The sequence below is a fragment of the Neophocaena asiaeorientalis genome, unplaced genomic scaffold, assembly GCF_003031525.2.
Source record: "Neophocaena asiaeorientalis asiaeorientalis breed wild unplaced genomic scaffold, Neophocaena_asiaeorientalis_V1.1 scaffold114, whole genome shotgun sequence".
Taxonomy (NCBI): domain Eukaryota; kingdom Metazoa; phylum Chordata; class Mammalia; order Artiodactyla; family Phocoenidae; genus Neophocaena; species Neophocaena asiaeorientalis.
The window spans coordinates 6039282-6066281 of NW_020173116.1; the positions used below are offsets into that span (position 1 = coordinate 6039282).

The 27000-nt window shown below is 47.1% G+C and overlaps 2 long non-coding RNA genes across 4 annotated transcripts in view; both read left to right on the forward strand.

Moving 5' to 3' along the window:
* LOC112399049 (uncharacterized) overlaps window positions 1–18846 on the forward strand; it is a 56208-nt gene extending 37362 nt beyond the window's left edge. The window contains exons 3-4 of the long non-coding RNA XR_003003149.1: window positions 14956–15146; window positions 18576–18846. This is a non-coding gene — a long non-coding RNA (uncharacterized LOC112399049). The remainder of the gene's footprint in view (window positions 1–14955; window positions 15147–18575) is intronic.
* LOC112399048 (uncharacterized) overlaps window positions 1–27000 on the forward strand; it is a 260149-nt gene that overhangs the window by 37717 nt on the left and 195432 nt on the right. The window lies entirely within an intron of this gene.

A 27000-nucleotide genomic window follows, 5' to 3' on the forward strand; every position in this document is an offset into this window, starting at 1 on the left:
TTTTTTTTTTTTTTTTTTTTTTGTTGGTTCTTTTTCATTTTTTAACCACTAAATCATCAACCTCAGCCATCCCTTCTTCAGGGGAGTTACTCACTGTATTTTCTGTTGGGATCCATGATGAGCTTCCTGTTCGTTCTCAAAAGTTTACTCAGTGGTGAGGGCGAGCTCGCGTACAGAGGACTCACGATGGGTATGAGATAACAGCCTGGCTAATTTTACTTCTGAAATGACTTTTAAAATAGCAGTTTTTAAAGTGTGTCTTTTACCAAACCAAAACAGCGGTATTTATCACTGGATCCTCTCCCTGCATATCGGCTTTCTATGCAATTAGATGTCTGGTCTCAACTTCCATTTTTCAAATCTGTGAAAAAATTTCTCACACCAGTGGCCCTAAAGGAGGCCACTCTGTTTTTTTTTTTTTTTTTTGCGGTACGCGGGCCTCTCACTGTTGTGCCCTCTCCCGCTGCCGAGCACAGGCTCCGGAGGTGCAGGCTCTGCCGCTCCGCGGCATGTGGGATCCTCCCGGACCGGGGCACGAACCCGTGTCCTCTGCATCAGCAGGCAGACTCTCAACCACTGCGCCACCGGGGAAGCCCGGCCACTCTGTTTTAATGTAACTTACATGTAGCAGGAAAGGAAAAGAACAGTGCACCAAATAAACCGTAATCCTATTTAATCCTCACCATGCTGAGAAGGTTTGTGAATATGAAAATACTGTATGATTATTCTCACGTGAGATGCCTAGGGCTGTGAAATCCAAAGAGAAAGAAAGTATAAGAGGGGTTACCAGGGACTGGGGAAAAGGAGGAATGGAGAGTTATTGTTTACCGGGTACCAGATTTCTGTTTGAGATGATGCAAATTTCTGGGCATGGATAGTGGTGATAGTTGTACGACATTGTGAATGTGCTTTTTGCTACTAAATTTTAAGCTTAAAAATAGTTAAAATGGTAAATTTTGTTATGTATATTTTGCCACAGTAAAAAAAAAAAAAAAAAAAAAAAAACACATGCACGGAAATAAGGCACCTGAATCACCATGTGTAATAAAGTTAGATGCTAGATGTGATTTGCAAGGAATTATAGGGGGAAAAAATCTCAATAGCCACCACTGAGTCCAGACGTCTGGTTTTACAGATCTGAGATCTGAGGCCCGGGAGGAAGCCTGTTCTCACCCCTGAGTGATGACGGGAGACCAGTCCAGGACTCTTAGACGACACTTGTCTGCCTCTCCCCAGAATGGCCATTCCTTCTCATTTGGAGTAACCGTGCCATTGGTTAGATTAGCTTTGTGATAAAGCCCTGCAGCTAGAACCTTTTAATCCTGCAGCCTTTAATCCAGACGGTCCATGCGTTAGCTGGGTGCGTCACTAAGGGAAGGCTCCCAGACCGGAGGCTGATCGATTCCCCAGCCCCGTGACAGGTTTTTATTTCCTGGGAAAATCGTGTTTGAAACCGAAGTGGCTCCTATAGTGGCAGTTTGCAGCCCACTGCCTCTGCCAGAGTGCAAGACACCTGTCCCTCGATGTGAGTTTTGGATTTGATGGGCTCCATCTATGCTTTCGAACCTTAGTTCATATTTAGTTTACATCTACTTTTCTCAAGTGTACCATCTTACCAAGGGAAGTATATATGCGAGACTTATCCATGTGATGTTTGTAATGTGGTTTAAATCAGCTCGGGAGCTAAACCTTCATGAAACAAATTGCAATAACCACTCTGTGGCATTGGAATACAATCTCTCAAGCCTCTTCTATGATATGCCTTTGTTTTTTACTCCAGTGTATAGCCCCTATCCTCAAACAAGTTCTTGAGCCACGTTTGACTAAAAAAAATTCCACTTCGTTGGAATTAACACGAATTATGTTCAGTTTCACACAAGCTATAGCCCCACTTGTAGACGACTTGCCTACTTCCTGAGGGTAAACACTGTGCCCGTGCAAGGTTTTATTGTAACACATTTGTGCCCAATGTCAGCATTAATAATTCTGGGTAGAGGCTGCAGCGAGATGAAGGAACTGCCCGAGCGAGGGACCACAAATGCTTGATGTGGAGACAGGCATGTCAGTGAAACAAGAGCACGACATACTTTTTCTTTCCAAATGAGGCAGCACTACAACTAAAAAGCCATTTTGCCTTTCGCTTTCTAAAATACGTCTTGCTGGAGAAAAGGATCGCTTCGTCCCATCCATTGCCCGTGGAGATGCCGTTCGGAAAAATCTTGCACAAATGACAGCACTTCTGGGGGATTTATGAGTGGCCAACCCACGCCGTCCCAATGTGGAGCCAGATATATCACCTTCAACATCAAGGTTGTTCCGGGCTGTTTTCTGTGGTTACTTTTGTAATTCAGCTCACTGGGAATCTTAGGCAAAAGTATATTTCTCCTAACCTGATGAGTGTTTCCCTGGGTCTGAGCTCCTTCAGAAGCGGACCACACACGTTCAGGTGGGATCATCTGTTGTAGAAAGGAGGTCACCGAGGACAGCCTGGTGATCCAAGGCTCTTGAGAATTAAATGTGTTGATCTTGCCTGAAGGGAGCTTGGGCGGGAAAAGGAATAGAACTCACCAACGTGAAGGTGACTGATGCCCAGGAGATAAAAGCAGTGTTTAGCATGGTAGGAAGGGTGACCAGAGTAATGGGGTGAAACCAAGGAGGGACGTCCTGGAATTTAATATTAGAAATTAACTTCCAAACAGGGGTGTGTCCGTCAGAGTGTGAAATAGGTTTATCAGAAAAAACTGGGAGACTGGTTCTGGTGACATTGCCGAGAAGGTTAGAAGGAAAAGCTGACGAACAGGGCGAACTAGCAAATAAGGTGTGTGCTGGCAGAGCACTGGGCCAGGTGAGGGCCCAAGGGACAGTGTGGCTCTTTACGGACCCCCCCGCCCCACCACCACCAAGCGAAAGGACATCAGGGAAGCCAGGTCTACACCTGCAGTTCTGCCCCTGAATCAGGAGCTGCCGAAAGCTGAGCTTTTTGTCACCTTAACACCTAGCGTCCCAAATTTGGCCGCTGGAGTTCCTCTGAAAGCCTCTTTATTACTGTGACTCAGTGTTATGAGGCCACAACAGGGAATGACATGGATGGCCATAATGGGTGTACCTTTTCTTTTACTACATCTTTGGACTTTCCAAACAAATTGCAGAATTCTCCTTCATATCAGCACATTTTCCATGAAAACATAGTTTATTAAAAGTGCCCAGAAATGTCCCCGTTGCCTCCCCGAGTGGTCTGGCTGGATTTGTTTTCCCCCTGCAGGCAAGGAGATTTATTCCCATAGCAGGGGTTTCCAGTGTCATGTTGACAGTCTTGAGATAATTCTTCCTGGCTTCATGTACTGACCTGCTTTGAAAATAGTCCTGTCACACTGCTAGGTAGGCAAAGTCATATTTTCATCACAAGGGAAGAGTGCCTCTTCGCAACGTGAAAGGATCATGTTCCATTGAATAGTGATTCTGTGACCAAAGCTCCTTCCCCTTTAATTTCTACAATTGCTTTTTAAACACTGCATGGAATAAGTATCTGAGTCAGAAAGGAGCCCCCGTCTTCCATCAGGTTCTCTCGGGAGGAACCTCGGTGTCTGTGTGGATTTCTCCTCCATCCCTCCCTCCCTCCCTCCTTCTTTTCTTCCCAAACGTCTCCTCTTCCTCCTCTCTTTGTCCTCTTGCTTTTTTTCCCAGCCCCTCGTCTTCTCTTTTTTTTTTTTTTGCGGTACGCGGGCCTCTCACTGTTGTGGCCTCTCCCGTTGCGGAGCACAGGCTCCGGACGCGCAGGCTCAGCGGCCATGGCTCACGGGCCCAGCCGCCCCGCGGCACGTGGGATCTTCCCGGACCGGGGCACGAACCCGAGTCCCCTGCATCGGCAGGCGGGCTCTCAACCACTGCGCCACCGGGGAAGCCCTCGTCTTCTCTTTTTCCTGCACTTTTTTTTTTTTTAAGCAATGTACATAAATTGCTTTAAAAAATACAAGAAAAATTACTTTTGTATTTTTGCTTGAAAAAAAAAAAAGACAAGAATTCAACACTGAAACCACCCCTTAATATATTAATCTACAGGAAGAGAAGAAGGCCAAGGGAAGCAGCAAATAACAGAAGCAGAACTATTTTATTTTATTTTTTCCAATTGTGGAGAGACTCAGAGAGGTTTGCACTCCCACCAAGCTGGCCATACGTGGCCCATGCTCCCCACCGAACCCCAGGAACGAGATGGGTCAGAGCACCAACAGTGGGAAGGAACAGAAAAGCCACAATGCCCTGGGTGGTCCGAGAGGGAGCGCCACCTGGGGCTCACTGGCCTTCCCGGTGACCATGGCCATCTGCTCTCCAACGTGGTACCGCGGGCCAAGCAGGAGAAGAAACTGGTTAAGGAGAAACAGACACCAAGGGCTCCCCTGGGAGAAATCTTGGAATCTGCTAGCTGCGGGGACAGTCTTATCTCCAGACATCACCTCCCCTCCTCCCAACTCCCAAAGTTTGCTCTGAAAAGAGACCAGAAATCCTGCTTGGAGAGCTTCATGAACACACGAGCCTCCCCCAGGTGTGTGTTCACCGCTGGTCTGGGTGGCTGAGCCCGGGGGTGGATGACCACAGCCCACCTCCTCAGTCTTTCCACCGAAGGGCAGAGGCGGGTGGGGATGGCAGACGGTAGTGTTTGTCAGGACTTGGTGCAGGCACGGTGGAGGAGGGCCTGTGGGGGAAACTCAGGGACCAAGGGAGTCTAAAGGATGGAGACCCAGGCTCACTGAAGTGCATGGTGGGAGTGAGGAACCTTCTCCAGGTGGGAGGGATGAACCTATTACTCGGATTTCTTCCTCTTAGCATAAGCTCAAACACCCAATACTGAAGACACTGTCCTCTTGGCTTTGGAAGGCTCCACGGGCAGGAGATGGCAACCCACTTCTTAAACGCTAATGGGGTGTCCATGGTGCTCCAGCCAGGGTGCTTGGTGCTGGCGAGGCTGCGTCAGCCAGCCACGGGGTCCGTCCTAGAGGACTTGCAGTCCACAAGACACACAGATCTGTGGACCAGCAACCTCCGTGGAAGGGGCTCCACGGGCTGTGGGGTGGTGGCCCCTGATTTAAACAGTGGTGAAGGCGGCCTGGTGAGAAGGCAAGGACGTGGGCGGGGCCAACAGACGTCTGCCATCCTTCCCGACGGTTAAACCCCCTACCCCGACCCCATGGCTTCCTTCTCTCTAAATGAGGCTAATAAGAGTATCGGCCTCAGAAGTTTGGGCAAAGTCAATAATTTACACAATGCACCTAGGACAGGACCTCAGCAAATGGTAGCTGTCAGTCTTGGTCACCCCCGCAGCTGTGCCCACCCTGGACCTGTGGTGTGTCCCAAGCTAGCGAGTGGGTCGTGCTACCTGACAAGCTCATCCATCTGCCATTCATGGGTCCATTCAGCAGATTCTCACCCAGGGCCAGCTCTGACCAAACCCTGTGCTGGCAGGGGACACACTGCGAGCCTGACTGAGCCTGCCCTGACCCTGGTCACCCAACTGCTCGAAGGAAGCCCGAAGCACGAGGCCTACCTGTTGCCTGGTGACAAGGTCCATCCTCCCAGGGAGAGGTAACAGGAGGTACATTTCAAACCACAAAGTGACATTTGCCCTTCCATTCAAATGAGGGGTGGTAGCGTCTAAAGAGAGAGTGGCTCACTCCATCTCCACCCGTGTCTGAGTCACGGCCACCAGCAGTGGCCAGACTCTGGCCATGCCCACAGAAGGCACATGAGAGAGCTGGGGAAGCCACGTCCAGAGAGTCAAGGTGAGTCTGGGTTTGAAGACAGAGACTGGGCTTTGCTTCCCACTGGCAGGAAGCAAATATAGATCATAGACACCACCACAGTGTTAGACTTCTCAGTGGATCTGAGTGAAAAATGACAACGGTTTCCCAGTGATTTGTGGAAATAAACTGTGGGTGGATAGCATCTACTTAAAGCCTGGAAACCGAGTTTCCTTTGGTTTGTTTTTAAATGCTTTGACGATGTGGTTTGCTTCTCCCCAAGAACAAAAAAGAAAAAAGCAAATAAAGGCTGACAGTGGAGTGTGATCCACAGCCAAGCTATTCTAATCGCCTGCCGCCACCTGGGGCAGGACGGTTGGTGACAAGAAGAGACAGTCGGTGAGGACGTGAGATCCATCCCAAAGGCACCAAACCCAACGTTAAGAAGAAGAAAACACACATTCCAGCATGGAGCAAATGTTGCCATCCTTTGGAGGGAAAATGCAAATGAGGGTGATTTCAAGGATTGTTTCTACCTTGTCACCAAACGGAGACATTGCCAAGTGCTCGTGGCGGCTGCTTCTGTTCCCTTGAAGCGATTAGGGCTCATCCCCTAGCAACAGGCAGCAGCGGAAAGAAAGCAGAAAGCATTGCAAGAATGTCACCTAATAAACACAGTGGGAACAGCATCAAGGACAAAGGCGGCCCCAGAGGGAGGGACACGCCAGGCAGAGTGCGTCACCTCCCGGCCATCTTGTCTATGCCCGTGGCCACAGGCAGGTGGGAAGGGTCCTGCCGATGTGGGAATCCCTCTGATGTGCTGAAATATTTGGAAGATTTCACGTTGGGTTTTGCAGGCTCGCATGGCCGTTCTGGATTCGTTCCATCAGAAGTGCTTTAGTGCTATCTCATAACTCTTTTCTTCTGTATTTGTCCTTCTCAAAACCAATCCGTCAAGCAAGTTTGCTGATCAGCTGTCCCTGGGACCTCTGTGCACTGGCTCAGAACCTCAGTCTGGTGTTCAAAGGACCGGGCAGATTGGAGCCTCTCAGAATCTAGGAGCAGAGTCCCCTGGGTTTAGGGGAGAGTGAAACCCCTTTCTCCCACCCTCCTTGGACACCAGCTTTTCGTGGTACTTAGGCATTGGTTTTTGTAACTTCCCAAATGAATGCCACTGCACAGGCAAGAAGAGAGCTCTTAGTAAATGAAGTCCAGTTGCCTTTGAGTTTAGAAAATAAATCAAATGGCTATTTCCCACTAACAAGGCAGTTGCAGAGCAGATAATAAGTCGTACCCATTTTTGTCCTCTGCATGTTCCCTGGGCCCCTGCACTGCTTCCTTTTCTAGCGGCTTTGTCAGAACCCTGGTGGGGATTTCCTCTGACCTGGCTCTCCTGGGGTTGAACGGCAACCTACATGGACACATTTTATGCTACATCTTTTTTTTTTTTTTTAACAAAATGATTAACAATGAAAGAGTTGGGTTTGGGGAGAAGCCCTTTTTAAAACAAACTATGGAAAGTAATTGATGGGTAGTGGCAGTCTTAGAAAACACTTCTTTCTGTAACCCTTTAAAAACTCTGTTGCTAACTGCATGCAAACTCCTTCATTAACATCCTGGATCTGGTACCCCTTGAGCTCTACGATGTGAATTAAGGTCCAAGGGTCCTAAGGAACAGAGTTCTTATTTGAATGTACATTTTGGTCATATAACATCAACAACCATTTCCCTTTCTGTTTGACATATCTGTGTGGTCCCAGGCATGAGGCTCTGTGGTTCAGGGGTGCCGTTGGCTACAGATTTCACTTGGGTCTGCTACAGCTTGTCTTACGCCGAATTTGTCTTAGAGCTTAATTTCCATTTTCAGCAAATTAGGCAAAATGAAAAGTGGTCTTTGGAAAAGAGTGAATGAGTGACTAATCCATTCTTCAAACATCTTTCTTGTGATAGTTAAATGGTGGTGATTCACTAACCCAACTCTTGATAAAATATAAAGCATGAATTTACGGTCACTGAACAGTCTGACAAAACTACCAAACCATGTTCCTGCTTGAAGATGCCTAAAGGCCGATGTTTCTCTGGATCTTTTTGCTGCTCCTTTGATGGGACTTTTACTGAGACAGCTCTAGCTTTCATCATGGTAAAACTTTTGGTGTCACTCTGGGTTTTCTTCGTCTTGGACAATGTTAAGTGTTAAGTGAAGGGCACCCCGTCTTATCAGAATGTTTTTTCCAAGACATGCAGCAGGAAGTAGTGGGCTAAAGGTTTGGACCCCTCTCTATTTCAGGAAATATCATGCTTGTCAGTAATAACTCTGTCCCTCCGTGCTCTGTTCACCGTGGTTTGCTTGCTCTGTCCCCATCCCTGTGACTCGGTGTGAAAGCGGGCTTCGATTCCACTTTGTCACCCACGGCCCCACTTTCTTTTTAGTTGATCTTAGGTAAGGAAGTGAGAGGACGTGGAAGGGATTTGTGTTCTGTAAATAAGAGTTAAATCTTTGCAGATTTTGAGGCTGGAAAGCAACAAAACAAGATTTGCTAGCAGAAGTGGTTACTTCTAAACTAAGTTTAGACTGGAGATAAATCTGACAACCTCTGACATCTTTAAATGTCAACTGCACCGCACAGCCCAGATGACATCGTACCTAATGATCGAACTCCCTTTAAAATATACTTCATGTAAATACATTTTTTGTGAAACCACAAGCTGTTTCTCTCAGTTTTGTTTTCAGCTGGCTTTGATAAAGAGATTGGTTGGCATCTTACAGCTAATTAAACAGCTTTCAAGCCAACATCATTGAAGAGTTTTAGACTCAAAAATATACTGTACTATTCATGATCCAGGGGGGTGTTCACGATGTTTTCTAATTGTGCTAACAGACCCTGTCAGAGGAGAATCATTTAGCTCAAACTCGAGTTTCCAACACAAATCGTCCTATTTCTGATGCTGCAGTTACAGGGTCTGGGCTCTGTCAACTTACCAACACAGTAGGTTGAATTCATACTAACAAGAAAAGATGCAATTCCTATGTTCACTTAGATATATTAGTGTTTGTGATCTCGCACATTTCTTATACTTGTTACATATTTCATTTGGGGACTAGAGAGCTATCTGTTTTTTCTTTGTGGAAAATAGAAAATGGAATGTGAGAGACCTTTGTTTCCAGGGCAAGGATTCTGAGTTTCTGAGCTTTTCTTTCACTCTTGTCTGTCTGGCTATTTTATTTTCCTTTTGCCAGTTGCAGTTATTTCTAGATTCTGGAAAATTATTGCTTGCTTAAAAGAAAAAAAAAAAAAAAAGCTTGGTTTTCTAATTTCAATTTTACAGTGTAACCTGTCCTAACCCTTAAAGCCAGATTTGCTCTAACAAAATAGTGTCATTTCATACACAATGGATTGGCTCTCAGTAAAAATGTGTATCTAATAATTGGGGGAGAAAACCCTTACTTACACTTAGGAATGGCTCTAAATGTAACAATGGTATTTTAAAACCTTGGTGTTAACACATGCATTTTGTGAAAAAAAAAAGGAAGACTAAGTTAGCTAGTTGCAGGTGAAGTAGCTGTGCTGAGAACATTAATTTATAATATGGAAGAGTTTACCTTTGGACTTTTCTACTTGCCAAAAAATTGGGAATTTTTAAAAAATGCTTTGAATCTTTCCTCACTGAAAGCTTTTGTCCTGTGCTACCCTGATCATAAGAAATTACCAGGTAATAGGTACAATTGAGAGGGAACTTGAATTTGTTCCGTGAGCACGGCCTTTTTACTTGTGGTAAAACAGAGTTAAAATGACAACGGTTCTGAAGAAAGTGTTTGAGGACCATGTCATGTTTCACTCTTTCCAGATGACTAAAATCACAATCATTTCCAAGTCTTATGTCGGGGGAAGGGGATATATGTGGTTTAAGAGGCAAGCATTAGCTAAGGTCAGGGGTTTTCTGAATGTGAATATTCGATTATGCTGGTTAAGGGTGAGGACAGATATTCTAGGGTAAGATACTCATACAGAAAATGTCTTCAAGTAACAAATTCAGGTGATTCCCAGAGACTTTTTATTCCCTGTCATCTTTCATTGTAGGGTTCATTCAAGGTTTTTTGGTTTGTTCTTTAATGCTGTTGTCTTACACAAGTCAGGCTGCCTGCTCTAAAGTGTCAGATCAGTCCCATAATATTGAAAGAGCTGGATCATAAAAACAAGAAGTGTGTAAATTCTGAATGAACCACATGTTAAAACATGTCTGATGTTGAGCAGCCTAACACATTCTCTTGACCAGAAGATGTGATTCCATTGATATTGTCTTCAGTTCAAGTTTACGAAAAGCCTTGCCATCCTGTCCCAGAGAGTGCTGTAAATTCACCACAAGTGTGTCCCTCCTTCTGAAGGATTGAAAATCCCTCCAGAGTTTTCTGTCCATCAGTACATGTTCTCAGTGTTCATCCTGAGCTGTGTTATTTGTTTGTAGTGCTTTTCAGTGTTTACTTTGCTGCCCTATGTTTTAGGAAGAAATCCACTTTCAGAAGAAATGACTTTGTACCCTCTGTGAGTGTTTACTTTCTTTATTACCTTAAGAATTTTCAAGTAGGAATAGATTAGGAGAATATATGTTTGTGCAAAGAACATGGAGGGGAAAGAATTAACTAATTTTTAAATTGTTTGAAATCAGGGGACTGCTGGGCTGGCTCTATTGGGGTTTTTCAAATTGTTCCTGTATTTAATTAGCCAAAGCACTGAGTAGTATTTCTTTCTGATATAGATGTTGAAAACAGTTTAGTTCTTCTGAGTGTAAATAGCAAGGACTAATGCTCTTAGTATTGCCTGTAAAATCTAGAAATGTCTGCAGGCTGTTGTGAACAATTCTGTCTCTTTATGGAGAGTTGTTTGGGCTTTTTAGAAACTCATTAAATTGATGTGAGTGCCTGAGTGTTATCAGGAAAAGGAGCTTTAGAAAATGGTTTCAGAATGTGTCATTTTCTCCTTGGTTTAATCTGAGATAGTGTGTGGGCATGCTGGTATTTTAAAAGGCTAAAAATGTCCATAATGCTGTACCTTCAAATATGAAATAGGACTGCAAACAGAGAAGAGTTTTCTTAAGGCTTCTGTCTGAAATTCTGCTTTTCTTCCCATTAGTTAATTCTTGGATTTTTAGCGAGGATTCTTTCATCCTTTTGTATCTTCAATTTGTTGTTGGCATTTAGTACAAACAAATTTTGAAAAGCCATGGCAGCTTTCTATCATTTTTGATCTGAATATTTAATGTTTCATCAAATAAAACCCTGTGTTTTCATTTTAACTAGTTTCATTATTTTTTTTAATGAAATGATTTGTGGTAGAAGACTGCTATTTGGTTTCAATATTAATATATAAGATGAACTACGTGGGTGTCATTTATTTTCAGTAGTAAATAACTGCTTAACCGATTCTTTTCCTTTAGCATAATTCAACTGACTCCTTTAGAAATTTGCTCTTCACTTTCACACAACATTTGATGTGTGTGGATGAAAAATAAAAATTACATGTTGTATCATTAAAAGCACCTTTCGTGGTGTCATGTGGTCAGAATCAGGGAATGTCATGTAGTTAGTTTCAAAATCCAATCTGTAGGTTAATCATTAATTATTCTTGTTTCCAGGAAACTCTACTTAGGTTATTTCAGAATTTGAATTTGCTAGAATTCTTGTTTTTAATCTTTTATGTGTGTGTGTCATTGTAACCTGAAAAAGGGGTTAATTTAGCAAGATTAGGTACCTTTTCGTTGTGTATTGTGGCTTCTTCAATTACTCATAAACTATTTAGTAGCTAAAATGTTGAAAGCAGTTTGGGAACAAAATGTCTGCTTCAACCATGATAAAATTGGCCACAGTTTGCCGATTGGGCAGATAACAAAAGCCAGCAACACAAAATAGGTAGAAAAACAGTTTGTTCGCTGATGTGAGACCACTGCAGGGCTTTTTGCATGTTATTTTTTTCATTCTGATGTTTATGTTGTGCGGGCAGAACGTGGAGAGAGGTTTTTGCTTACCCCTCATTCTGATGAACCATTTCAGCTAGTGGATTTCTTTTAAAACTTCAGAAAATAAGCTGCTCCCCTGGCATCTGAGACACATTTGAGTTAAAATCCAGCTTTGCACCTAAACCCCACGTTTCATCCGGGCTCCACCTGCTTGTAAATGTCTCGAAGCTCATAATTGGATCTTTTCAAGCAGCAGTGTAAATTCCCTTTTTCCAAGACTCAACGTGGAAATACATGGCTGTGACTGCATTTTTGCAAGTGTAAAACAAAAATGATAGTTTGCAGTTAAAAAAAAAATTCCCTATCTGAGCCTACAGTGACAAAAGTTTTAACAACTGAAAGTACACATTGCCTCTCATGTGGTCGTCACAGACTGTAAACAAATATTAATGTTTTACATGAGACAATACATTTTTTCAAGTGATAGGACGAGATAACAGCATCCTCTCTCTCCTCTCTGTTGTTCTGAATTCTCATGCCTTGAGTGTGTGTCTTATGGTCTTTTTTTTGTTGCTGTTCTTTTCTTTTTGTTCTAAAAATCAGATACTCCAGGGCATTAATTAGGATGAGGTTTATGTTTCTACTTATCTAATCTTTGTTTTCACAAATAAATACAAATAACTCAAACTGAAACTTGATGGCTTTGGTGATAATAAACTAGCAGCCACGGGGAAATTTTCTTCATTTTAATGTTCTTTCACAACCCACATTCAGTTTCGGTAGGAAAATTATTAACCTTTTCAACAGCATGCTAAAACATAGGTTCATAATAGACGCCTGAGTATGATTTGCAGGTTTTGGTTCTATTTTGAGATTTTTTTTGGTGTGCAGAGTTTTTTCTTTTTCTTTCTGTCTTTCTTTTTTAAATGGCTTTCTTTGACAGCGATAGTCATGACTTGGAGTCCTTTCGTTGGTATCTTTTCAGTGTGGGCCCATTTTAGAACGTTTGTATTTATTTTTTATGGTGGGAAGGGAAGATTCCTACTTCCTATCCTCCTACTGTTTTGTGCTGTGAAAGAGGAAATGTTCTTTAGTCTCATTGTTTTCCCTCATTTGAATTCTTGGGTAGACATTGTGAATCCCATGCCCCCATTAAAAAAAAAATCCATTTGAGCCACATTTCAGCTAGGGCAGATGGCTCTGAGTTAGGCATCTGACTTGACTCCTATCTGCCTTGGGTGGCCTCGTGTCAGTGCCCATCAGACCGAAGCAAGTCGGGCCAGTTTGGGCTTGTGGTCCTGAAGGTCTGTATAGCCACCAGCTTGGATGGAAGGCCTGGGATGGTGGGGTCTCCCTAGCTGACTGCTGCTAGGAAAGGGCGTGGGGGGAGGTGATCATGATCTGGTAACTCCTGTGTCTTGACCTGAAACACACAAGGGGTGGAACGTGGGGTGGGAGAGGCCGGCGCGTGGGATGCTCTCGGAGGGCAGTTTCCATTTTAGGTGTCTTCTTCCCCAAGTCTGGCTGGGACAGTCACACCTGCAGGGAGGGCCCTGGATGAGACATCGTCCTACCCCACGCACACTGCCCTGTGTCTGATAAGGCTGTGCCTTGTGACTCACGGTCCCCTTCTTTGTTGCGTCCCCATGATTTGTAAGTCCCCACCCTCCCCTGGTGCCCTACCCTACCCGTTCCCACAGCCCCTGAAAAGTGGGAATGGAAACTGAGGAGCCCTCGTCTTATCTGTATCCAGTGCCACTTTCAGTGTCGTAGCCTGGGTTTGTGTTTTTCTTCTTCTTCTTCTCATACTTCCTGTATGAGGTTCGTTTTTTTTTAAATGATAAACAAACTCTTTTTTTTTAACCTTTTTTTTTTTTTTGACCTGGTCATGGGTCGCCTCCTACCTGTCCGGTTGTGAGCCTTTGGCTGGCACTGCCCACCTGAACATCATCAGGTGTCGATGTGAGCAGGGCCCCAAAGCAGTGTGGGCTCTGCTCCCCTCTCCTCCCAGGGTGGCAGTCAGGAGGGTCAAGCTGGTGGAGACATTTTCTAGTCTCCTATTTGAGAGAAATGCCAGTAGACAGCTGGCTCGAGACTTCTCCTCAGGCAAAGAGAGCAGGGGAGAGGAAGGCTACAGTGTGGGAGGGTGGGGCTTGGCCAGGAAAGAAATGTGATGCGGAGGGGAAGTCCCGGGTGCAGGTGTAGTATCCCATGGTGCCTGCCCCACACTATACAGATGAGCAGCAACTGGAAAAGGGGATTGAGGGATGAATCATACCAACATTTCTCCCGAGGTCACCCCGAGAACGTGTTGAAAGTCTCAGATGGTTTCTGGGCCGCTGGCTTCGTCCTCCCACTCTGGGGATCCTGGGACAGAGCCATCCAGTGAGGAGCTTGGGTACAGTTGACCAAACTGAGAACATCAGTAGATGGCCAACCGGCAGTCACCACAGTCACAGGGACTTAGCCCGCGGCCCAGGTATCACTCACTACTGGTGACGCTTGGGCGTGCGTTGGAATCACTTGAGGGCTTGTGAAAACAGACATCCCTGGGTCTCATCACCAGAGTTTCCAATTCAGAAGATCTGGGGCACACCTTAGAAATTTGCATGTCTGAAAATTCTCAGGTGATGCTGCAGATCCAGAGATCCACACTGAGGACCACTGGTTAGGGCCATGGGCCATGGGTGACTGGAAAACCTAGAAGCCTGTAGATTGTCTCCATTTTCCCTCTAATCCTGAGCTGCTCTTCGTGTGTTCTAGACCAACCTTAGAGGTAAAACCAGCCTTTCAGAAAGCCCTTTGCATCTCTTAGTAATGGTATAGCAAGGTTACCTGTAATTTTGACCTTTTACAATGTCAACCAGACTATACATCTGCTAAAATGTGTTTGAGGTTTAGTTCTTTGAAAAGTAGGTTTTCTTTTATGGATAGAGAAAGTGACCAAGGTGAAGGGGACGGTACTGACTAGACCAGGAAAGAATCCAGGGAGGCCCAGCCCTTGGGTTGCCCACTCTTATCTCCATTAGTGGAAACCTTTAGTATTAACAGAGGGAGGTATTTTGGGGGTCCCTCTCAGTACCAAAAGGTGGGCAAACTTCCGAGATCCTCAGGGGCTCAGGGTATTTGAATCACCTGTGAGATCCTGTTCATCCCAGAAGGTGTCAGAGTGTGAAGGTCAGGATGCTGGACTGGAGGCTGGGTGCCACCATGCACTGGCTGGTGGTTGAACATCCCCTGCCCCCCAGTGAGAGAGATTCTCCTAAAGCAGCAACCTGAGAGGGCGGATGCTTAAAGGAGAGCACACATCTGGAGCAGTATCTAGCGGATGGGATGAGCTCAACAAACGATAGCCAAGAGGACCCGGCGGCCAAGAGGACCCGGCTGTGTTCGGGGCAGCCCTGGGGAAGGCTCGCACTCTGCTGATGGATTAGTTAAAGGCTGAAACTTTCTGAACCACGGGTAAGTCTGTAATGATGCGTGGCACACTTCGTAAAAACTGCTTCTTGGGGAGGTCCCCTCAGGAGAGGTTCTAGGTCTGCTCAGAGTTATGTGGCTTTCATTCTACAAATGCCCCCCCCCCAGAAGCAAAGGAAGGGGGCCCTCAAGGGTGGCTCCTCTCTCCCCTGCCCTGATGTCTCTAGTAGCACAAAAACTTAATCTTTTACATACGGGATCCATATCACTCATCCCTAAAATTAGTCTGTAAAAAGCGATGACGTTTTCTGAGCATGTCCTCTAGGTTTTAACTTTCTGAGACATAAAAGCCGAGGACTCCTGAGAGCGAACACCTTGGTATTGTCTACCGGGTCCCACCCTCCTGGCAACTGTTTCAAAAACTCAAAAAATTTGGCTTCCAAGCCTGTCCGAATCCAACGTGAGTCAACACGAACAGGATGTGAGCGCCTGGCCAGTTGTTTTCCCAAGCGTTGACGGAACCCTTGATGCACAGCGGGCTCGAGTGTGTGTTTTGCACATGGGTGGCTGGGGGCTCTGGTCTGGCTTTTCGGCACTGAGGCACTGGCAGTGTCATGGATGTTACAGCAAGCTGAAGTTTGTGCTCCTTGCTTCCCACACCCCTGCCCTGGTACATACTGCCTGGGAAATAGAAGTTTGGATGGAATCAAGGGCAAATGCCCTGACAGGTGACCCATCCAGTCCAGGGATGGGCATCTGAGCTGCTGTCTCTCTCCCCTTCTCAGTTTCCCAGGCTAGAAGCCTTTCCTCTGCCATTAGGAACCAAAAGGGTGTGATCTGGGAGCTGACTCTGGGAGCATCCAGGAGATTGCCTGGGCTGCATCTCAGGCCCCTGATGAGGACTCATATTCACGGTGTGATGTACGTGACCCTGAGGCCATCCCTCAGATCTGAGGGAAAGCGGAGCTGGGTACCCACAGTGGAGAGACCTACTGGGGGCCCCCTGAATGCTACAGACCTGCAGAAACAGCACAGCTCAGCCAAGCTGGGAGTAAGAATAAGGAAGTAACGTGTGACCAGAAGATTCTCTAGGAATGTCCTAACCCAGGGGAGGCGCTGGTGGTCTCCACTCCCTCCCAGTGTCTGCTGGCATAAGGGAAGCCAGATGTGCGATCAGCCCTGAATTGGGGGCAGATCTTTTAGAGTTCCTGAATGTTCCATCTTGGGTTTCTTCGGTGTTAACCAGACAGCCAGGCAATGTGAAGTCACTCAGGATTTGACTTATGTGTACAAAAGCTTGCACACAAACTGGCTCAGGTCTTACAGCGGAAAGCTGCAATTCAGAATCTAGGGACGAAGGTAGGAGAGACTCAGGTCTCGGTTCCAGCAATGTCTTTTCCAGTGTGACCTTCGGAAGATTGCCGATTTCCTTGCTCTGTATGCTTGTAAAATGCAGGTTGATCAGATGACCCTTCCGGCCCTGCCACCTCTCACTCTGTGATCCTGGTCCAAGCCCAAGTGGTTGGGTCCATACCGAATCCTGCCCGGGCTCTTGCACTTTGGTTTTTTCCTCCCCACTCAGAAGTAGGGTAACTGGAGAGGAGCGTAGGTTCCTAAGCTGTCTCTCTATTTCAAACTAAAGGAACAAGGTCGCCCCTTCCACCCATGTCAGCCACTGATGCATTTCTTAGTTCCTGTTTCTCTTTGCCCACCCAGGAAGGCACTGCGTATAAAATCTTGGGCCCAGATTCGGGTACTGTCACATTAGAAAATGCTAGCTCATAGAACACACGTCAGGAAACTGGTTTTCCCAGCAGGCTCATTTGAGCAGTGTTCTCCCCAGAGTGCTAGCGACCACACAGCCAGGCTCATCCTCTCTCAGAAAGGCCAGTATTTCACTGCCACTAGGATAGGATGCCTCTGAGAAAAAAAATAATAAAGGCTGCGGGAGTCTGTGTGCTTCAGCTAACTCATACGTGGAGGGCATCTGGGGAAGATATTGAGGGAAAACAATACAGAGTTTCAAGAAATAAATGCAGACTGTCACAACTGTCCTGTGAGTGTCAGGACGGCAAGGACTCAATCAAAGAGAAGCTTTGCTGTCTGCTGCCCTGTGGAACGCTGCGGGCAGAGGTTCCTGGGTAAGAGGGTTTCCGCTCCACATATGTATGGGAAGCACACAAGAAACTAACGTAAACGGCTTTCTTTATTTCCTAACTTCTCGGGGTCTTCTGTATGTTACTGTGCCTTGTGAGTGAATGTCTCCCGGAAGGATGGAGCTTTTCCAGAATCATGCAGCCCCTCCCACCCCAACCTTTTTGCAAATAATTTTGGGCCGTTAACAAAAGTCAGGAAATGGAGAGGGGCCAGGGCAGCTGGCTTTCCCCGTGAACTCAGGGCTGCATCTGGGGCAGAACGCATGTGGAGGGGATTGCAGGGTCCTCAGGGAAGCTCTGAGCAGTCACGGGCAGGGCCCATTTCTTCTCTGACCATCAGTAGTGGCTGGTCAGAGAATATGGCTGGGAATAGCAGGCAGGCGTGGATTTGACCTTGCTCCCATGGCAATGCTGTCTCCACCCCTCTCTTCCTACTCCAAGCATCCGAGCGGCAGATTTAAGCACAAAGCCGGTCTTTGGGGGAGGTGGCACCATTCGTATTTAGGAATCAAGCAATCCTTCTGTCAGTCTCTCGAAGTATCCCTTCACTTGCTTGGGAGAACTAAGAATGAGATTTCGCAAACGATGTGCTGCTTGGGAGCTGGTCTCAAGTGGCAAAGGCAGTTTTTAATAGAATCAGAGGTTTGGGAGCTGTTCTCAACCCTGTGCTGTCCTCAGGGTCTTTGCTTGGTCAGGGTCCCCCCTCTTACCATCTCTCCTTCCCTCCACCTCGCTGAGGTTGCTCGGTACAAGCTTGTCTGATCACGATGCTGTCATGTGCTTGGGAGCCCAGCTCTCTTGGATGGGAAGAGGAGAGGGGACCAGAGGTTCAGCCACCATCCCCCTCCTCCATCCTCATTGGACTGCAGTTCCACGGTGACCTCTTTTAAGTCTCTTTGGACCCCTGGGGAGAGGTGTTCAGGACATCACCTGGGCAAACACCAGAGTTGTCCTGAGAGTCCTATGTGACTTCAGCTAGACCAACAGGAGCACCTAGGGGAAGGGCCTCGGTGTGCCCCAGGCTTAGACCTGGACCCAGAGGGGTAGAACTGACTTCAACTTTTCAGTAAACAGGCAGTGGGCTTCGGGGAACATCTGCCTTCACAGTCTCTTGCGAATTATTTTTAAACCGATGCCCCGCCCCCCTATCCCCACCGCAATCTTTGTTGATTATCAATAGATGCTGATAAATTTGATTCCCCATCTTACTGTGGCATTTAAGATCTGTCTTTCCCTTTTCGGTTTCCATGTACTGGGGTGACTGTGTCTCAATGCGGTTGGCAGTGACCTGTGTTTTTCGTGCATGTTTTTGTTTCAGAATAACTGGGAGATTAAACAGGAAGCTTTATGACACACTTGCTCGAAAATGACACAGGCACCGAAAAACCAGGACTCAGCCCCCTGCAGCACCTCTACCTGCTGCCCACGGCCGAGTGCAGGGGAAGGGCTGGCCCTGGGACCTGACTCCATCTGCCATGGACTCTAAGGGCCTCCACATTCCGTGATGATGTCTCTGCGATATGGTGGTTAGGGTCTAGTCTGGCCAGTCTCTGTGTGTCTTCATCCCTTTTCCTTCATTAAAAGCATAACTAAAGAAAAATGGATTGTTTGCTTATTAGTTACGTTTAAATATTGATAGAAAGTTTACCAGATAACATTTGAGATTCGTTTCTCTAGGACCACAGAGCAACGCTGCCATAACCACACAGATCCTTATGACAGCGTCTAGAAGAAGCGTGTTGAACTTGTATCACTTATTACTCAGACGTATATCTGGGTCACAGCCCAAAGGTCCCCAACTCTGAGGGGTCTCTCTGACCACCTGTCCCGAGAGACCCGCCCCCCCCACCCACAGTTATCCTGTGTTTTCACTTATTAATTAGCTGTCACCCTTCCCCTGCCCCTCAGATTTCAGCTCTATAAAGGCAGGTTCTAGTCTGTCTTATCCCTCAGTCTGTCCCCAGCACCTGACACTCTGCTCAGTGATGATGTGTTGACCGGATCCATTATCTTACTGCTTCTCAGAGCAACAATGTGAAGCTGAGCAGCCCAGTATCCTAACCACAGTTGGGTAGATGAGGATGTTGCCGGTCCCTTTACTCTGATGAGCTGAGGAGGTAAACAGAGTAGCCTCGGAGAGGACCCAGGCTGTCTGCCAGGTCACCGCCCGGCAGCAAAGTTTGATCGTGAGCTATCTGCCCTCTGAATATTCAGATTCTCATCTGAAACCAAGCTTTGCACTGCTAATAAACATCCTTCAGTTACATTGTGTTTGCTTACGTTCCGGGAGATGACAGGTGACCGTGTAGTAGAGGCATGTGTCCTCCGAGGGGTGTCTGGATGACAGGGCTCTCATCCTTGCCTCGGATGAGTCACCAGACTTCTCTGGACGCTAATTTCCTTCGCAGAACACTAGGAAGACCAGATGAAATGATTCCCAAGATCCCACCCTGCTCTGAGATTCTTTTCTTCCACCTCTGCTGGTTCCATCTCTCTGGGTTCTAGAAGAGGAGGAATCAGTGCAGAAAAGTATCACAGGGCAGCAGAGACAAAGACCCCGAGAGTGCCGGGAACCCAGGCCCAGTCGTGGGTTTGTGGACGTGCCCTGTGGGTAGATGTTTGAAGTAATGGTTCTGAACCCAGGTCAGACATTAAAATTACCCAGGAGTTTTAAAAAATCCAAATGCCCAGGCTCCACCAGGACTAATCACACCAGAATCTGGTTGAGGGGAGGGCGGGGCCAGGCACAGACATCAGTGTTTTTTAAACCTCCCCAGGTAAGTCCATCATTTAGCCAAGGTTGAGAACTGCTGGTCTAGGGTTTTATTGTCCACTATGGTAGCCACTGGCCACAAGTATTTACTGAAAACTTAAAATGTGGCTGGTGTAACTGCGGCACTACATTTTGAATTCCTTTTTATTTTAATTAATTTAGATGTAAATAGCCACCTGGGACTGATGGCCACCATCTTGGACATCTCAGGTAACAGAACATGTATATTGTCACAGAAAGTTCTACCAAAGAGCAAAGTCTAGGGCAACTCTTGACACCTGTAACTGCCTAGTGAACTGACCCTGAAAGAAGTTTAAGGTAATTGTCCCTGTCTGTTACCTTGACTAAGGCCTGCTCTCCTGTCTTGGGCCTGCATTGTAGTTTTCACCTACCTTTTGAGCCAGAGCTTGTACAAGCAGCAGGAGTGGTGGGATTGAAAGGAATTTAAAATATTTGCAAACGTCTAAGCCCCCAACTGAAGTCGTCTGGCGTTCACTCTGACCACTTATCCGGTTGCATCTTTGAAGACCCAGCCCTGGAAGGGGAACTTTCTGAATGATTATTTAAGCAGTGGGAAGCAGGCCCTCCAGAAAGAGCTTTTGGAAAAGCAGATCGCCAGAAGAGGGGTTTGGAGTCTTGGAGGTGTTCGGGCTTTTGAGCTGGGCTCAGCTCGGCAGCTCGGCGAGCTCTACCAGTACCAGGGTTAGGGCTGGAGAGACAGAAGCCAGCACTGAATCACTTTCTGCTTATCGCTTGCAGACTCTGTCAGATTTTTTTTTTTTCTTTTTTTGGAGGGAAAGCACCTTCCACCAAATAATAATACTATTTTGAATTTCAGAGCTTTCCCTTTTTCAAAGCGCTTTACCACCTTTGACTTATTTTGTCCTCACAACAAGGCTGTCCCATAAGTAGGGAAGGGATTTTTCGGGCTTGTCACAAACTCCCAAGAGCTTATTATTATGGAAAGAATTTACAAGTAAAGGTGAAGACTCTGAAACGTTGTTCTGTCATTTCTGGCCACACTCAAGTAGTTGTAGCACGACTAGGATCAAATGTACCCCGATTTTGTGCTCCTACAGTGAGCTGTGGTTTGAAAGGAAACGTAGGACTTCACGTGGGTTCTGTCTTGTTTCATCCCAGCTTTCCAACTCGTGTGAGTTGATTCTTTGAAACCATTTTTTTCTCAGAGGTTTGTGTGATTTGTAAATTTGGTAAATATGCTTTCAGTGTCTCCCTCCAAGTTATCTTTTAATTCATTGATTTTTATACTGAAGTACAGTTGATTTGCTATGTTGTGTTAATTCCTGCAGTGCAGCAAAGTGATTCAGATATATACACACACACACACACACATTCTTTTTTTATGTTCTTTTTCCATTATGGTTTATCACAGGATATCGAATATAGTTCCCTGTGCTATACAGTAGGACCTTCCTGTTTACCCATTCTGTCAAGTTATTTTTTAAATGGTGATAGGACTGGGCCCTGTGCCCCTTCATGGAAACATTTTTTCCTCCCTCCAATGGTTATAACTGGTGCAAAACTAGCTACAGAATGACACCGTCCCCTTGCAATCTTTAACCTTCTCTATGTGTGGAGCTGCAGGGAACCATTTCAAACCATACTTGCCACAGGGGAGAGAATACTGAATAGTCTGTCCAACTAAGACCTCCCAGGCGGCCAGCCTGGCCATCTCCAGCAGCTGAAGTGGGATTCAAGGTAGCAGGATTGACACCATGCCGTGAGTGGACCTCTTCGGGATGTCTGTCCTGCCAACTGTGAATTCTTCTGGTCACACCATCCTCTGGCCCATCTTTTGTATCTTATGTGCATAGGATCCGATGAGAGGTTTTCAGATGCTTTACTGAAAGCAAGACACACTTTCTGGGGCATTCCCCTAATCGACTGTTCTGGTGAAGCTCGTCAAAACAGGAAATGAGGTTAGCATGGAATGACTTTCTCTTAGAGAACTCGTGTCGCCTCTTTAGAGACCACCACTTTCTTCCCAAACGCTTGCGAGCTTTGTCTCACACCTCTTCTGGGCTTGCCCGGAAATCGGAGTGAGTCTCTCTTCTGTAGTTTTTAGAACCCATTCTTTTAGAAAGTGGTGGGGATATTTGCTCATCCCCAGTCTTCCAGACCCTCTCCTTTTCACTCCAGTGTCTCTAAGATGTTTGCAAGTTGCTCTGAAGTTAAATCTGCATGTATTTCAATCACAGCACAAACATGGTTGAGCTAAGGTTCCATGTACTTGTCCAGATGGACATGGTCACACACGGGCTCCCCACCTGGGATTCAGGTGGCTTCCCCCTCATGCTGGTGGGTCCACGTGCTCCCTTTTCATCAGAGATGCCAGTAAGAGAAAATGAATCCGGTAGAGATGAAAACTTCGTGGGGTGAAGCCACGTTCCTCCCCTGCTCCCCACGTGAGCTCAGAAATGCACTGTGATTGAAACAGCGGGGCCCGGCTTCACTCCTGTGAACCCCCACATTGGGTTCTGACTCCGTTATCAAAAGCCATGAGGGTTTCATAGTTTTAGGCGAGCTGCAGCGTGCTTATGGAGGCTGAGGCTTTCTGATAAATGGCTCTACTTGAAATTTCTAGATTGAAGTACCTTTTTGTTAAGACTGGAGTACTTTTGAGTCACATTTGCTTTGATTCAGTGGCAGGGAGTCTACCTGGGGAAAGTCTAGCCTTGACTCACAGACGGCTGGGGAGCACCGATGTCTCCAGATGTGAGACTTGGATTCCCTTGTGAAGGTCTCCCTATGCGTGATGCTCTCACTTCTGTAATCCCGGGTCTGTCTCTCTTTTCCCATGATTTACCCGGATCTCAGAAGCCATCTGAGTCCCCATGGCTGGGAATGGGGCACAGCCCCTCCACACCCCATCCTTCAGCTGGGAGTCCCGGCCTCGATCTTCCCAGGTCTCCAGGTACTGCGTTTTCAGTAATGACTGGCTTAGTAGATGGATTAATAAAGGTGCACCTTGAGAATCATCCCAGCTCTTTGGTGATTCACAACATTATTTCCAGTCCTCATAACCGGCCACAGAGGTGGGATTATTATCCTTTCATTTCAGCTAAGAAAACCGAGTTTCCCTTTGTTTCAAGGCACAAAACTAGGAACGTGATGGTTCGTCTTGGTTGAAATCCAGAGCAGTCTGGCCTCGCTCATCTCTCTCACGGCGCCTCTCCGTGTTACATTTTCTAAATATGTACAACAAGCAAATGCCATTTTTTCCTTACGAAGGACTGTGAATGGTAAGTGCCAGTTGGAAGGAAGATCCTAGAGCATCGTGGAAAATGGGGCAATTGGAAATCAAATGATCCGTGCGAGGTCCTGGTCCCCTTCTTGCTGCAGCAACCCTGCAAGAGGGTGGCAGCCCACGAGCATCTTCTGGGGTAACTCAGTGACCATGGTGGTCCTGCCTCTTGCCAGCCTTGGGTGAGGATCCTCAGTCGCAAAAGGTTCAGGATGTGGACACACCTGTTCTCTGAAAAGTGCCTAATTCTCAAAGTGTGGTGGGAGGGTGGGTGAAACAGGCAGAGGCCCCACCCTGGCCCCTTGGCACCAGTATCTGGTTTTCAACAAGATCCCAGGGGACCGGAGAGCACAGCTGTTTGCTCTGCTCTCTGGGCCCCTTGAGGTCAGAGCTCTGTGGTCACACCTTTCACCTCCAAAGCCCAACATATGCCTGCTTGACGTAGGTGCTGAAGAAAGGCTAGTAAAGTGAATTTGGTCTTTATTCTTCTGAGGAGCTCGTGGGGTGGGTGAGGAAATCAGTTAGACAGAGGCTCCTGGGGCCCCGGGCAGGCCCCCAGCCCTCGGCTAACGGCGGGGCCATTCAAGAATCAATGAGATGGAGAAGGGGTCCAGGATAAGGAACCACGAAACGAGTGCCGCCGGTGGAAGTGGTCCTCGCTGCCATTTGAGAAGGAAAAGTAAAAATTAGAGAAATCTATCATCCAAAACTACTAGTGTCCTGTCTCCAGCTCCTACCAGTTCTGATTCCATTATCTTTTTCACCTTTGGAGCCACTAGAGGCAGCGCAACGCGACAGTCCCTTTAGGGGAGGAAACCATTTGCCGTATTTGCCCAGGACGACCCCATCCATGCCAGTTAGACATCAATCAGTGCCTGTTAATTCCTTTCCGCTCTGCTTTTCACTCTCAAACATGTCCTGGTTCGGACAATAAAATAGTGGGCGCTCTATCTTTAGGTCACCTTATATCTGCTTTTTAATTTTCCCAAGAAGTTGCTTTATAAACACTAATTCCTGCACACAACTGTCACCCCTTCCAGAAGGAGAGGGGTTTGGCAGCTTATCCACGGTTTTGGCAGGGCTGCCCTAGAATTAGCAGAGTCAAAACCGGGGGAGTGAGAATGAGTGCATGCATGTACACCTGTGTGTGTGTGTGTGTGTGTGTGTGGTCATGTGAGTATTGCGGGGTGCACGTGTGGTACGTGTGGGTGGTGTGCGTGTCTGTGGTGCGAGCATGTTCATACGCGCTTGTGTGTGTGGTGTGTGTGATGTGGTGTGGTGTGTGGGCAGACGTGAGCTGGGTGCCCGTGGCACGTGCGTGTGGAGCGGGTGTGTGATGTGGGCGTGGTGCGTGGATGGCGGGCATGGGCACCGCTGTGTGTGCTCTGTGTGGTGTGTACGTGTACACGTGCATAAGCCCGGACGTGGGGATGGCACGTGTGTGGCGTGGGTACAGGTGTCTGTGGGGCGTGAGCACCCGTGATCCTGCGTGTGTGGCGGGTGTCTTCGCAGGGCGCACAGGTGGAGTGGGCGTGGAGGCCTGGGTGTGTGTGTGTGATGTGTTTGTGCCTTTGACTCTCTGTGGTCGGTGTGTGCGTGTGCGTGTTGCGGTGTGTGTGTGTGTCCACGGTGTGTGCAGGTGGCGGGTGGGTGTGTCTGTGTGTGGAAATGGGTAGGTGTGGGGGGTGATTTTGAGCCCTTGGGGGTCGTTGGCAGTCTTCCTTCAGACCCACCTGACACCGCGGAAAGGGAGGCCTCTTCCCACCACCACCCCCGCCCCAGCACTTTGGGGAAGCCACTCTGAGAGGTGACGTGGATGGAAGGTATGGGGACACCTTCCGGGCCCGGTGAGCCCAGGCCCTGAGCCACCTGCACCCGGAGCCCTCGAGGGTGGGCCCGGGCCATGTTGTTCACGCCCAGCTGGCGACTGGCACACAGTAGGACCTCAAGAAGGATGTACTCAGGGCAGAATCACTCTGGAAGCCACTTCCCTCTGCCCTGCTCTCACTGACTTGGGGCACTCGAGGAGCGCTCCTTACTCCACATTTCCTGCCCGGTGTCCGTGCGTGAGGAGAGATAACCTTCTCGCTTCAGCTCGGCGTCCCCAGCTGGCACCCCGGTACTGCATCCTCCTGGACCGACTGCAGAGGCCGCCAAGCGCAGCCAGGCGGGGCCCTTCTCTTGGTCAAGGCCAGGTTTCCACAGTGATCAGCACAGTGGCTAGATGCTGACCACGGGCGAGGACGGCTGGCCTGGCCCATGGCCGGCATGTTCCCCTGCCCAGCCCTCACCTGCTGTCCCCTCTGGAAGAGCATTGCTCACGTTAGCTGAGGGCCACCTGACTTTCCCTGACCTGTCTCTTCCCGAGGCAAGAATGACCCCGGAAAGTACTTCTGAAGGCATGGTCAGTGCCGGGGCCCTTCCTCTAGAGTTGGAGAAATGGAGATGCTGTAAATTCCAGAACTCGATCCGTCGGGCCCCAGGTCTGGTCTGCAGGGTCTCTGGTCTGCATGTTTGATCTCTTGGAATCTCGGTTTCCAAAATCATCAACTAGGGACGATAACGCTTCCCACGCCGACCTAGGAGGGTATTTGCAACGATGTATGAAAGCACTTAGCCTAATGCCAGGCGCAGAGTACAGAGTCAATAAATGGTGACCATCATCCTATTATTTTAACGCATAAAAATTGAGGTTTAAAAAACAATAAATGTATCAGGAAGTGCTAGAAATATATCATCAGCAAAAATACTCAGATGGGGTCCTAATGACCTAAGATGTAAAATCATAGCAAAAGGAAGAAAAGATTTAGAAAGCAAAGGAAGCAGAGACAGCGGTCTCAGGAAAAGAAAAAAAAAAAAAAGTGGGTAGAGAGAGAGTGAGCCAGAGCAGTGCAGGGCTAGCCAGCCAGAGCACAGTTTCCTCTGCTGTGACAGTGTGACAAGGGCCCGATCCTGAATCTGCAGAGCCAGACGTGGTAGAGGGACGTCGATTTGCTTTAATGTAAATATTTTGATGTCTTTCTTTTTCCTGAACTTTTAACCTTGCTGGTAAACAGGGTTCATACAGTAAATGAATTGTTTTTCTGAGAACTGCCTTTTGAGGAAATAGGAAGAAAAAAAGGATTTTTATTAGCTAATTGTCAGTCTCGTGCATGATTAAAAGCTTCATTTTTCTGCTTCTTAACTCTGCCTTCAGGAGACGCTTGGCCACCGAAAATTGATGAAAAACACTTTAAAATGTATAAACACACCAATTCAAAAAATAGCAAACCTCACACAATAAAGGGAGAAAAGTCATTCTCTAGAAGGTTTCTGAGACAAGAAAAGCAACCAATCCAAACTCCAGTTTGTTGTTTATAATTAGAAACTCCCCGAACTTCATCTCCCTGGAGATTCAGGCCCTGGCCTACCATCTTGGTCCATTTCCAGCCCTTGTAACTTCTGAGATGTTAATGGAAGTCAAGAGGGCATCTGAAGTCCTGACAGCAAAGGCTGAGCCTTAATGTACACATGTAATAGCCTTTCTTTCTCCAGGCAGGTGGCTCACAGCCATCACTGTTTACTAACACTGTCCCCGTGGGTGGATTGTGCAAGAGTATTTTGTGATAAAGGAGAACCAGGACAGGGAACTAACCAGAACAAGGAAGATCTAGGTTGTAGCATGAGCTTTTCACTTGAAACTGTCATTTAACCTCTACCCTGTAA